This window comes from Diabrotica undecimpunctata, chromosome 7, assembly GCF_040954645.1.
Source record: "Diabrotica undecimpunctata isolate CICGRU chromosome 7, icDiaUnde3, whole genome shotgun sequence".
Taxonomy (NCBI): Eukaryota; Metazoa; Arthropoda; class Insecta; order Coleoptera; family Chrysomelidae; genus Diabrotica; species Diabrotica undecimpunctata.
This window is the reverse complement of record NC_092809.1, coordinates 101,814,226-101,824,503: the sequence shown is the minus strand read 5'-3', so window position 1 is coordinate 101,824,503 and position 10,278 is coordinate 101,814,226. Positions and strand designations below refer to the sequence as shown.

General features: G+C 32.6%; 1 protein-coding gene across 1 annotated transcript in view; it reads left to right on the top strand.

Annotated features, from left to right (window-relative positions):
- Window positions 1–2,682: 2,682 nt before the first annotated feature.
- stl (ADAMTS metallopeptidase stall) overlaps window positions 2,683–10,278 on the top strand; it is a 251,760-nt gene continuing 244,164 nt past the window's right edge. The window contains exon 1 of the mRNA XM_072537889.1: window positions 2,683–2,812. The gene's annotated coding sequence lies outside the window, so the exon portion shown is untranslated. The remainder of the gene's footprint in view (window positions 2,813–10,278) is intronic.

The window sequence follows — 10,278 nt, the reverse complement described above, 5'->3', positions numbered from 1 at the left end:
GGGTAGTCGAAGAGATTACACTTTTGGTTCCGTCGTCTAAGAGATTGGACGTATTTTTTTCTCTGGGAGTTTATCTATAAGTGTATATATTTATATATATATATATATATATATATATATATATATATATATATATATATATATATACACTACTATTGTATCTCAAGTAGTTTGATCTAACATCCGAGTAGATCAAATATACATTACAAATTAACTTCAGTTTTTGATACTAAAGTTGAGTACAGTTTAAATTCAGTGCGATTTAAGAGGCAACATCATCTAGAGTTACTGTAAGTGGTCTTACTGTTACGAACATGCATTCGACGTAGCCCATATAACGGTTGCATCGCGAGACGACGAGAAGCTTCCAGATCTGATGAATCGAGCGCGGGAGAGATCGACCCGTCAAACAAACGAATTAGAGGTGGACTACTCCAGAATACTCCAGTACATAATAACTTTTATATATAAGCACACCTTAAGAGTTAAGTTCGTTGATAAAATATTTTCGTGCTGTAAACTTATAAATAAATATATTTATATAAATTAGAACCGCTCGTTTTATTTAAAAACGATACAGTGGTGTCCGGTGTGAGGATAATTGATTCATTTAAAAATAAATTCAGCAGTGACTTTTGAAAAAAGACTTTTGAACTTTTGGAAAGTATTGTTCATCGAGAACATCCGCATAGTTTGGTAGTGATCTTTGTAAGAAAGAACATTTAAAAAAGTACGTGTGTGCCTGACCAAAGATGCTGCTAGTACAACTTTCAGTAAAACAGTTGCGTGGGCAACTACAAGAACGCGATGAAGACTGCAGCGGGTCCAAGAAGATCTTTCAAGAACGACTGAAGAATGTTCTCAAGAAGAGTGGAGATGACCCAGAGACATTCCATTTTCAATCAGAAGAAGCAGTTTTAATGAAGATCGACGAAACTTCTAGAAAGAATGATGAAAGATTCGATGAAACGTCTCAAATTATTAAAGAAGTACTTTGAGAAAGAAGAAAAATTTGACACTGTGACAATTACTTACCCAATGCGTGGCCATCCCTTCATAGAACCGGACAAAACATAGAATTGATCCCCAAAAGTGCAAAGGCTGAAACCCCCGATGGCTGGAGAGAGGTTGTGGAAGATGCGCGAATCAAGCCACATCCGTTTGTTGTTATATCATGTGAACAAATTATGTTTAAAGAGTGGGGTACATTTTTGTCCTCTAAGTTCTACAAAAAGAAATTTTCTTTTCCTATTCGGCAACTTAAACAGTTAATGTTTTTTGAAACAAAATACAAAACCGTTTGCCACAGTGAAACATATATCGGATCTTTCACGTTGTCCCTAGTAAAAGATTAACGGAAGAACCAGAAGTAGAAATCAAATGTACCCGATCTTCAAGAACCCAATCAGCTCGACCAAACGCTTATACCTTTGCTAAAAAAAAAGTGTGCTGGTCTAAAAGTTCTAATGAAATTCTGTGAAGAAGAGGGATCTAAAGAGTACTACAGCCAACTTCTTTCTGCCAATCAGCCTGAGTTATCATCTGAGCCCGATGACGTTCCCGACGATCAAAGCGATTTTTGGAAATCAGATTAACTTTAGTCAGTAGTTTGTAGTTTGGTTTGTTCTTTTAATGTGATGAGATATTCCTTACGAAATAAAAAATTATAAAAATAAAAATTTTGATCTGTTCACGGAAAGAACCAACTCAGTCTGCATTTTGCCTAAATAAAAAATATCTCTACGAAAATCAATCAATCATAACATTATTCCAGCTATTTATAAAAAGTGCATATCGAACTAATTATATAAAAATATTTAGCTAAAAATGTAAAAAAGTATAGGATTTTTATCGTTTCAAATTTTGTTTTCTTTCTGCTGAAAAATATAGTTTTTTTGACTTAGTTCCCTTTTCCCCTGTACCCTTCAAATGTAATTATCATTACAAACAATTGTGGCCGATCAAAAATATAATTGTCAACATAAAAGTGTTAAATAATCAATAAAATGATGATATTAAAGTTCTAAATTAAAAAAAATGGCCCGATTATCATTGAAAAGTCCCGGATTTCAGGTATTTTTTTCAGCCTTGTCCCGAATTCGACTGAATTGGAAGTAGTCACACTATGTATGGCTGAGCTTCTGACGTAAAACCGATAAGGTATTTCCAGTGTGTCTGGGTAAGAAATTATGTAGTTTATAGTATATATAGTTTTAATAATTGATAGGATGATAGGTGACCGAAACTAATGAAACAGGCGGAAAACTGGAGTCAGGGACGGTTCGATCGATTTAATTGGAACATTTCCACCTGACACAAATAAAGAAGGTTATTATTACATTATTATTTGATTAAATATAGTTATTACAATATACACAATTTTAAATTACTGTGATTATAGATTCGAAAAATCAGAATTAAACGCAACACTTAAAAATAATTTAATGCTTATACCAGGATATTATGGCAGGTATTCATTGGTTTTGTGTTAAAAACACTGATGATTGTATAAGCAGGCAAACACTGTAATTATAATGACACTATAATATAAAAACAGTAAAAAAAGTTGTAGTAAAACTCATCTAAATTGGCATGGTTCGTTGCCCCCCATGTGAGGTAGCTATGGAAATGGTAATATCTCTCTTTAGCTACTTGTTGATGTTGCGAATCAGAGCTAGTCCGTGTTTACATTTCACCGGGTAGATTAGAAGAAGTTGAGGTAAACCGATACCACCGGACGAAGAAGTCGATTTATTGCGCGTAGTTTAAAAATACAAATATTGTAAAATTTGGTGGATTAAAGAAATCTTTGGTAAGTGATTTTCTTAAAATTTCTTTAAGATGTGTGTGTGGTTTTATAAGTTAAAAAGAGATTAAAAAACGAGGGGTTGAAAAAATAGTTTGTACAATAACATAAAACAGACATAAAGTGATTAAATATTAAATCTCAATTATAAGGTCCAGTTTATTCTTTGCTGGATTCTGTGGTTAATTTATAAATACAATAATACAATATTTTTATGTCACAATTTTTTTTGGACACAATTATCAAATAAATTGACAATTGTTTGTGTATTTTTTTTTGATATAATCACAAATTTTGTTGTTGGAGAGAGAGAAATCTACTTTATTGATATTATGTACCAAAAAGTCATCGACCGAAGTGTTTTAACGAATTTACAAAATTAGTATAGATACATTAAATTATTGTTTTAAAATTAAATATGATACAATTAAAACAAAAAAGGGGGAATTAGAATACTGTCAGACTATTATGTTACAACCATGAAAGGAAAACTCTAAAAGAAAGTTTTTTATTTTCTTGATACAAATATGTAGAATATTTCTGCAAATATAGTTCTCTCTGTAAAGCAGACTAGAGTATTTATTTAACTATATAACAAATACAAATATTGTTTGTAGCAAGTCAAAAAAAAACACATAGTATATAAAAAAGGAATATAAAATGTAACTTAAATCTTTATCTAAACTATTACAGCTTAGCTGTTTAATATTCTTGGTTAAATATTGCAATAGTTATAATTAAGGCAATTTTTTTCTGAAAGGCGTAATCTACAGAGATGCGTTCGTAGGTAGTGACAGTTTCGTGTATTGTGAACGTGGACATCAGACTGCTTTATTAAATGGACACATTTTCTGTGAATTTCAGTTAGAACTTGAAATATCAACAGAGTAGGTAGCAGCATAATTTTGTATTTGATAAAGGTCGGCAGTGTTCTAGATAACCAACCCCTGCTAAAATCCTGATAGCTTTGTTTTGCATTCTAAAAGTTTGAAGTGCATTTGTTGAAATGCCCCATATGATTATACCATAATTTAGGTGAGAGTGAAATAAAGCAAAATATGTCATTTTTAATGTTTCAAACCTGACAACCCTTACTAGTTGGCGAATAACAAATAATGAACTTGATAGCTTTTTCTCAAGTTGTAAGGTATGAGCCGAACAGTTCAGTCGATTATCTATGGTTATTCCCAATAGTTTAAAAGTCCTTTTGTTATCTGGATCATTGTGTAAATTACTTGCAGGTATAACGAAACTTTGCATTTTATCAGAGTTAAGTTTAAGTTTGTTTGCATCAAACCATGAGCTAGATTTAGTAGAAACTTCCTCATGAGACATTTTTAAATCATCATTATTTTTTCCTGATATAACGTATGTCGTATCATCTGCGAATTTTATGGATTTGTACAGAGATATGAATTTAGGCAAATCGTTGACATCAATAATAAACAAAAGAGGTCCTAAGAACCTTGTGTGACTCCATGTTTTACGGATAGAAAATCTTAGAGATGACCTTTAGACAATACCACCTGGTGTCTGCCACATAGATAAGAAGATATAAGCTTAAGAGGGATACCTCTGATTCCATAGTAAGTCATAAAATAAAATTGTTATTTGATAACCTTTTCAATCACTGTCCCAAAAGTAGAAACAATGCTTATGGGTCTGTAATTGTCAGTTTTTGAGAAATCACCTTTTTCGTAAATAGGTAGTACTTCTGGAAATATTCCAGTTGATAGAATTAAATTAATAAGATGAGTGAAAGGTGTTCAAACTATTTGGTAAGTTTCTTTTAAAATTTTGCTATTAATTTCGTGAACGTCCCTGCAATTAGAATTACTAATAGACTTTATTATTTGAGAGACCCCTTCTTCCACAACGGGACGAAAAAATAAGGACTTGCTCGGAGAAGAATAATTTCTATAATTGAAGAGGATATCGACATTAATAGTGGGAAGAGATGTAATTATATTATCTGCAATTGTAGTAAAAAATTGATTTATTTCGTCTGGAGTTAGATCAGGTTGTACCGAACTGGATCTTGTGTTGTTTCTTTCGAAATTTACTATTTTCCAGCAGTCTCTAGGTTTATTATTGGAATTAGTAATAAAATTACAGTAAGCTGACTTTTTAGCATTTTGAAATTGCCGATTATATTCAAATTTTTGTTGTTTGAACTTTGAATAAATCGGAATCCTTAGTGGCATCTGCAATGTGTTTAATAAGAGAAAGATTAGATCTGTAAGGCCTTAATTCATTATTAAACCATTGCACGGGTGTTTTTTCAGCAGTTTATCGAACTTTTCTTAGTGGAAAATGCTTTAATATTGAATTTTTATAAGTTTCGGTAAGAAAGACTGTCAAAAATCAGGATCGTTATTAATATCATAGAAATAGTCCATATTTGTACTAGCTTGAGCACGTTTAAGCTTCTGTAAACCAGAAGAAGTAATACACCGTTGAAATGTTTGATTAGTGTTAACAACTTTATGCTCAGAGTTAATAAATAACAATAGTAATCTGAATGCCCTTCGGATCATCACAGAAGGTGAATATGACGAAGTTTTGTATAAAGGAAAATAATACAGCTCCAGGCAACGATTCGATCAACAGTAAAATCTTTAGGTAACTATATACTGTGATTTATAAGGAAATGAGGAGCATATATGACTATTGTATGATGAATAATTTCTTCATTGATGAATGGAAGACGGGTGTTAAAATACTTATTCTTAAACCTAATACTAATCTCAAAATGACCGTACAATCACTCTTCTCCCAGTAATAGGAAAAAAAGTTTGAGAACATTATCCAAGGAAGATTATATAAATAATTAAACCAACATATTCCAGCACACCAGTTTGGATTTAAGGAAAATTTATCAACAGTCCGTACTCTTTAATAGTAACATCCAATGTAGAGGCAGCAAAAATACAAGGACTGAAGACTGCCGGAGTTTTCTTGGATATCAAGAAGGCTTTCGACTCCGTTTAGCATAAAGGATTATTATACAAACTTTGGATGAACTGCTTCTCTTCGCACCTATTGATTGTTGGTGATTTTATTAAAAGACATGTTCCATGCAACAAGGAGTTCCACAGGGTTCACCGCTGTCTCCTTTATTGCATAACTTCTACTGCAGTGACATATGTATTATAATGCGGTGAAAACATCTATGATGGGTAAAATCTAATGACGCAGGGAAATTGGTTAAAAACAAGCCTCGTGGTTGAAGAATATCAAAGTATGAACAAGAATACGGGGAGTAAAATATCTTTTCAGACTAGCTCAAGACAGCATTGTCATGTTAATCACCAACGTTAAGTGGGCTTAATAAGGCACGTTAAGAAGAAGGTCGTTTCCTGTTGACAATTGTAACGCGTCGTGGGGGATGAGACCTTTTCTAGAGAATGAGATGAGAATCTCATTGCGTGGATGCGTGGATTCTTACAGCTCAGATTCACATTCTCAGACCGGCACAGTAAATTCAATTTGGTGCTTTAGTTGTCCAATTTGGAACAAGGAGTGAATAATATTATCTAAATGTAAAAGTTATCTAAAGAAGAAATTTATTTATATACCCCTGTCTACGGTTCTGCCCATTGAAAAACGAGAATTTTATTATTTTTGTGCCAAATTGTAGTTAGACACGTTAATTTTGCCTCTCCTTAAAATCGACCGCAAAAAAGTAAAAGTTTCTCCCTACGTGCTAACGACCCTTCCGAAAAATATATTTTTAATTTAAACGAACTATTAAATAATGGCGTGAAATGGGAACGTTTTATATGTAGCGTTATTAATTTTTGTCATTAATTATTTGAGCTGACAGCTTATTTTACTTTTGATATCATGGTAACACAATTAGTAATACAAGTACATTTTAGGTATACCTCAATACCTGGAAAGCACTTGGTCCTTCCTTTTTCAGTGACCCCTTTTCAAAACAAATACTTGTGACTTAAATTGCACTTGGCATAGCTAAATTTTAGCTAAAAACGGAGAATGTACTTCGATTTACATGACAATATGGCGAATTTCGAAGTGGTAGACAGATTTGTATACTTGGGACAGAGTTTAGAGTTTATTTATTTAACTACTTAACAACTACGAATATTTTTGTAACAAGTAAAAAAAATACATAGTATATAAAAAAAGAAATATAAAACGTAACTTAAATGCATCACAAACAAGAACACATATTAAACAGAAAAAAAATTATGGCGAAGTCCCCGTAAACAGTTCAGTAAATGTTCTGCAATGAGTCATATATTCTTCTGAGCAGTAAATGCAATGTTTCAGAAGATATTTTTTTATAAATTTTTCGAAACTATTACAGCTTAGCTGTATAATACTTTTTGGTAAAATATTGTAATAGTTATAGTTATAATAATAACTATAATGACAAGACTAAGATATCTGAAAGACGTAATCTACAGCGATTTGTTCGTAAGTAGTGACAGCTTCGCGTATTGTGAACGTAAACAGCAGACTGCTTTATTAAATGGACACGTTTTCTGCGAATTTCAGACAGAACTTGAAATATCAACAGAGTAGGTGTTATAGCGGCATAATTTTGAATTTGATAAAGAAGGTCGGAAGTGTTCTAGATAACTAACTCCTGCTAAAATCCTGACAGCTTTCTTTTGCATTCTAAAAATTTGAAATGCATTTGTTGAATTGTCCCATATGCTTAATCTATAATTTAGTTGAGAGGGGAATAAAAAAAAATTTGTAATTTTTAATGTTTCATAGTTGTCAACCCGTGCTAGTTGGAGAATAACAAATAATGAAATTGTTAGCTTTTTCTTTAGTTGTGAGATATGAGCGGACAAGTTCAGTCGAATATCATAAGTTCAGTCGAATATCTATGGTTATTCCCAATAGTTTAACAGTCTCTTTGGTATCTAGATCATTATGTAAATTACTTGCAGATATAATAACCAAATTTTTCATTTTATCGGAGTTAAGTTTTAGTTTGTTTGCAACAAACCATGTGCTAGATTTAGTAAAAACTTCCTCATAAGACATTTTTAAATCATAATTATTTTTTCCTGGTATAACGTATGTCGTGTCATCTGCGAATTGTACTGATTTGTACGGAGATATGAATTTAGGCAAATCGTTGACAAAAATAATAAACAAAAGAGGTCCTAAAGCCGAACCTTGTGAGACTGCATGTTTTACGGATAGAAAATCGGATAGATGACCTCCTGGCATTACCGCCTCGTGTCGCCACATATGTAAGAAGTTATAAGCTTAAGTACTTATAAATACCTTGTACCATCTTTAATGACAGAGTAGAGGTTACACAGATTGTTGTTTGATAACCTTTTCAATCACTTTCCCAAAATAAGAACCAATGCTTATGGGTCTGTACTTTGTAGTATTTTAGAACTTCGGGAAATACTCCAGCTGATAGAATTAAATTAATAAGATGAGTGAAAGGTATTAAAACAATTTGTTAAGTTTCTTTTAAAATTTTGCTATTACTTACTAAGAGACTTTATTATTTGAGAGAACTCTTCTTTCACAACGGAATGAAAAAAAAAGGACTTGCTCGGAGAAGGATAATTTTTATAATCCTGCAATTGTAGTAAAAAATTGATTTATTTCGTTTAGAGGTAGATAAGGTTGTACCGAACTGGATCTGGAATGGTATTTTTTACTACGAAGTTTACTATTATCCAGCAGTCTCTAGGTTTATTATTGGAATTAGTAATAAAATCACAGTAACCTGACGTTTTAGCATTTTGTAATTGCCGACTGTATTCAAATTTTTGTTGTTTATACATTTTGAACAAATCGGGATCCTTAGTGGTATCTGCAATGTTTTTAATAAGAGAAAGATTATATCTGTAAGACCTTAATTGATTATTAAACCATCGAACGGGTGTTTTTTTATCAGTTCGTTGTACTTTTTTTTAGTAGAAAATACTTTACTTTAATAATAAGTTGTTATATGTTTCGGTAAAAAAGACTGTCAAAAAATCAGGATCAATATTAATATCATAGAAAAAGTCCTCCTTGTACTAGCTAGCGCACGTTTAAGCTTCTGTAAACCAGAAGAAGTAATAAACCGTTGAAATGTTTGATTAGTGATTAGCGTAGACTAGCAATGGCCCGAGCCGCAACAGCTAAATTAATTAAAATATGAAAAGACCGAACAATAACAAGAAATACTAAGCTCAGATTAGTCAATGGCCTTTTTTTTCCCATTGCTGCATACGCAGTGGAAACATCTATTCTCAAAAAATCGTTGGGAGTAAGATCGAAGCCTTCGAAAAGTGGGTCTATACTGTATAGAGTAATTCTACGCGTATCCTGGACAGAACATAGAACCAACCTATTAACCTATCAGTTCTGGAAGAGCTTCTTCTTCTTCTTCTTCTAGTTCCATGACCGTTATCGATCGTTGGATATCATGTTGTCTACCATATTCGCTATCGTGACTTTATTGACAGCAGCTCTAAATAACGATGTAGTTGATATTCCATACCATTGCTTTAGATTTTTCAGCCATGATGTTCTTCTTCTACCAGGACCACGATTACCTTGGATCTTTCCCTGAATGATCAGATGTAAAAGATCATATTTTTCAGGATGTCTCATAATGTGACCGAAGTATTCCAGCTTGCTTTTCTTTATTATATTGACCAGTTGTGTTGTTTGGTTCAGCCGTCTAAGGACCTCCTCATTTCGAACTCTGTCGACCCAGCTTATTTTCAGTAGTTGTCTGTATACCCACATCTCAAAGGCTGTCAAGCGTCTAAGGATAGCCTCAGTTAGAGTCCACGCTTCCACTCCATACAGCAGTACAGGAAAGATGTTGCAAGATGTAGCATATCATTAGAACTCTAAGGTCAATGCTAAGATCGTGACTGCAAAGTACGTTTCTCATTTTTACAAAGGCAGCTCGGGCTTGTTCTATTATTTCTTATTGTTCTTATGTTCTATTGTTAAATAACTATCATATATTTAGTTTTCTTAACGTTGAGTTTTAATCCATACTGATCACAAGTATGTTTTATTTTGTTCATTAGATTTTGAAGGTCTTCTCCGCAATTAGCAAGCACTAAGGTATCGTCGGCATATCTAATATTGTTGATGGTTACTCCATTCACAATAATACCTTCGGTAGTCTCCATTAAGGATTCCTTAAATATTTCCTCCGAATATAATGGTGGAAAGGGTAAACTTTGTTGCCAAACTATCCACATTTAAGAGAGGCGTATTTGAACACCTAATTGCTTTAAAATATTTATTAAGGACCACTGAAGCAATAAAACAATTAAAATGTATTTTTCCTTCGATTTATTTATACAATGGACTTAAGGGCTGGTTCAAACATTGACAATTATCGCAATTCTGATAGTTACATAAAGAGTTATACAAATATTAGCTTTACAGTGAGTGCGGGGAGGCAGTAACAGATATACATGAAATGATAAAATTGAGAGAGACCAACTATATACGTT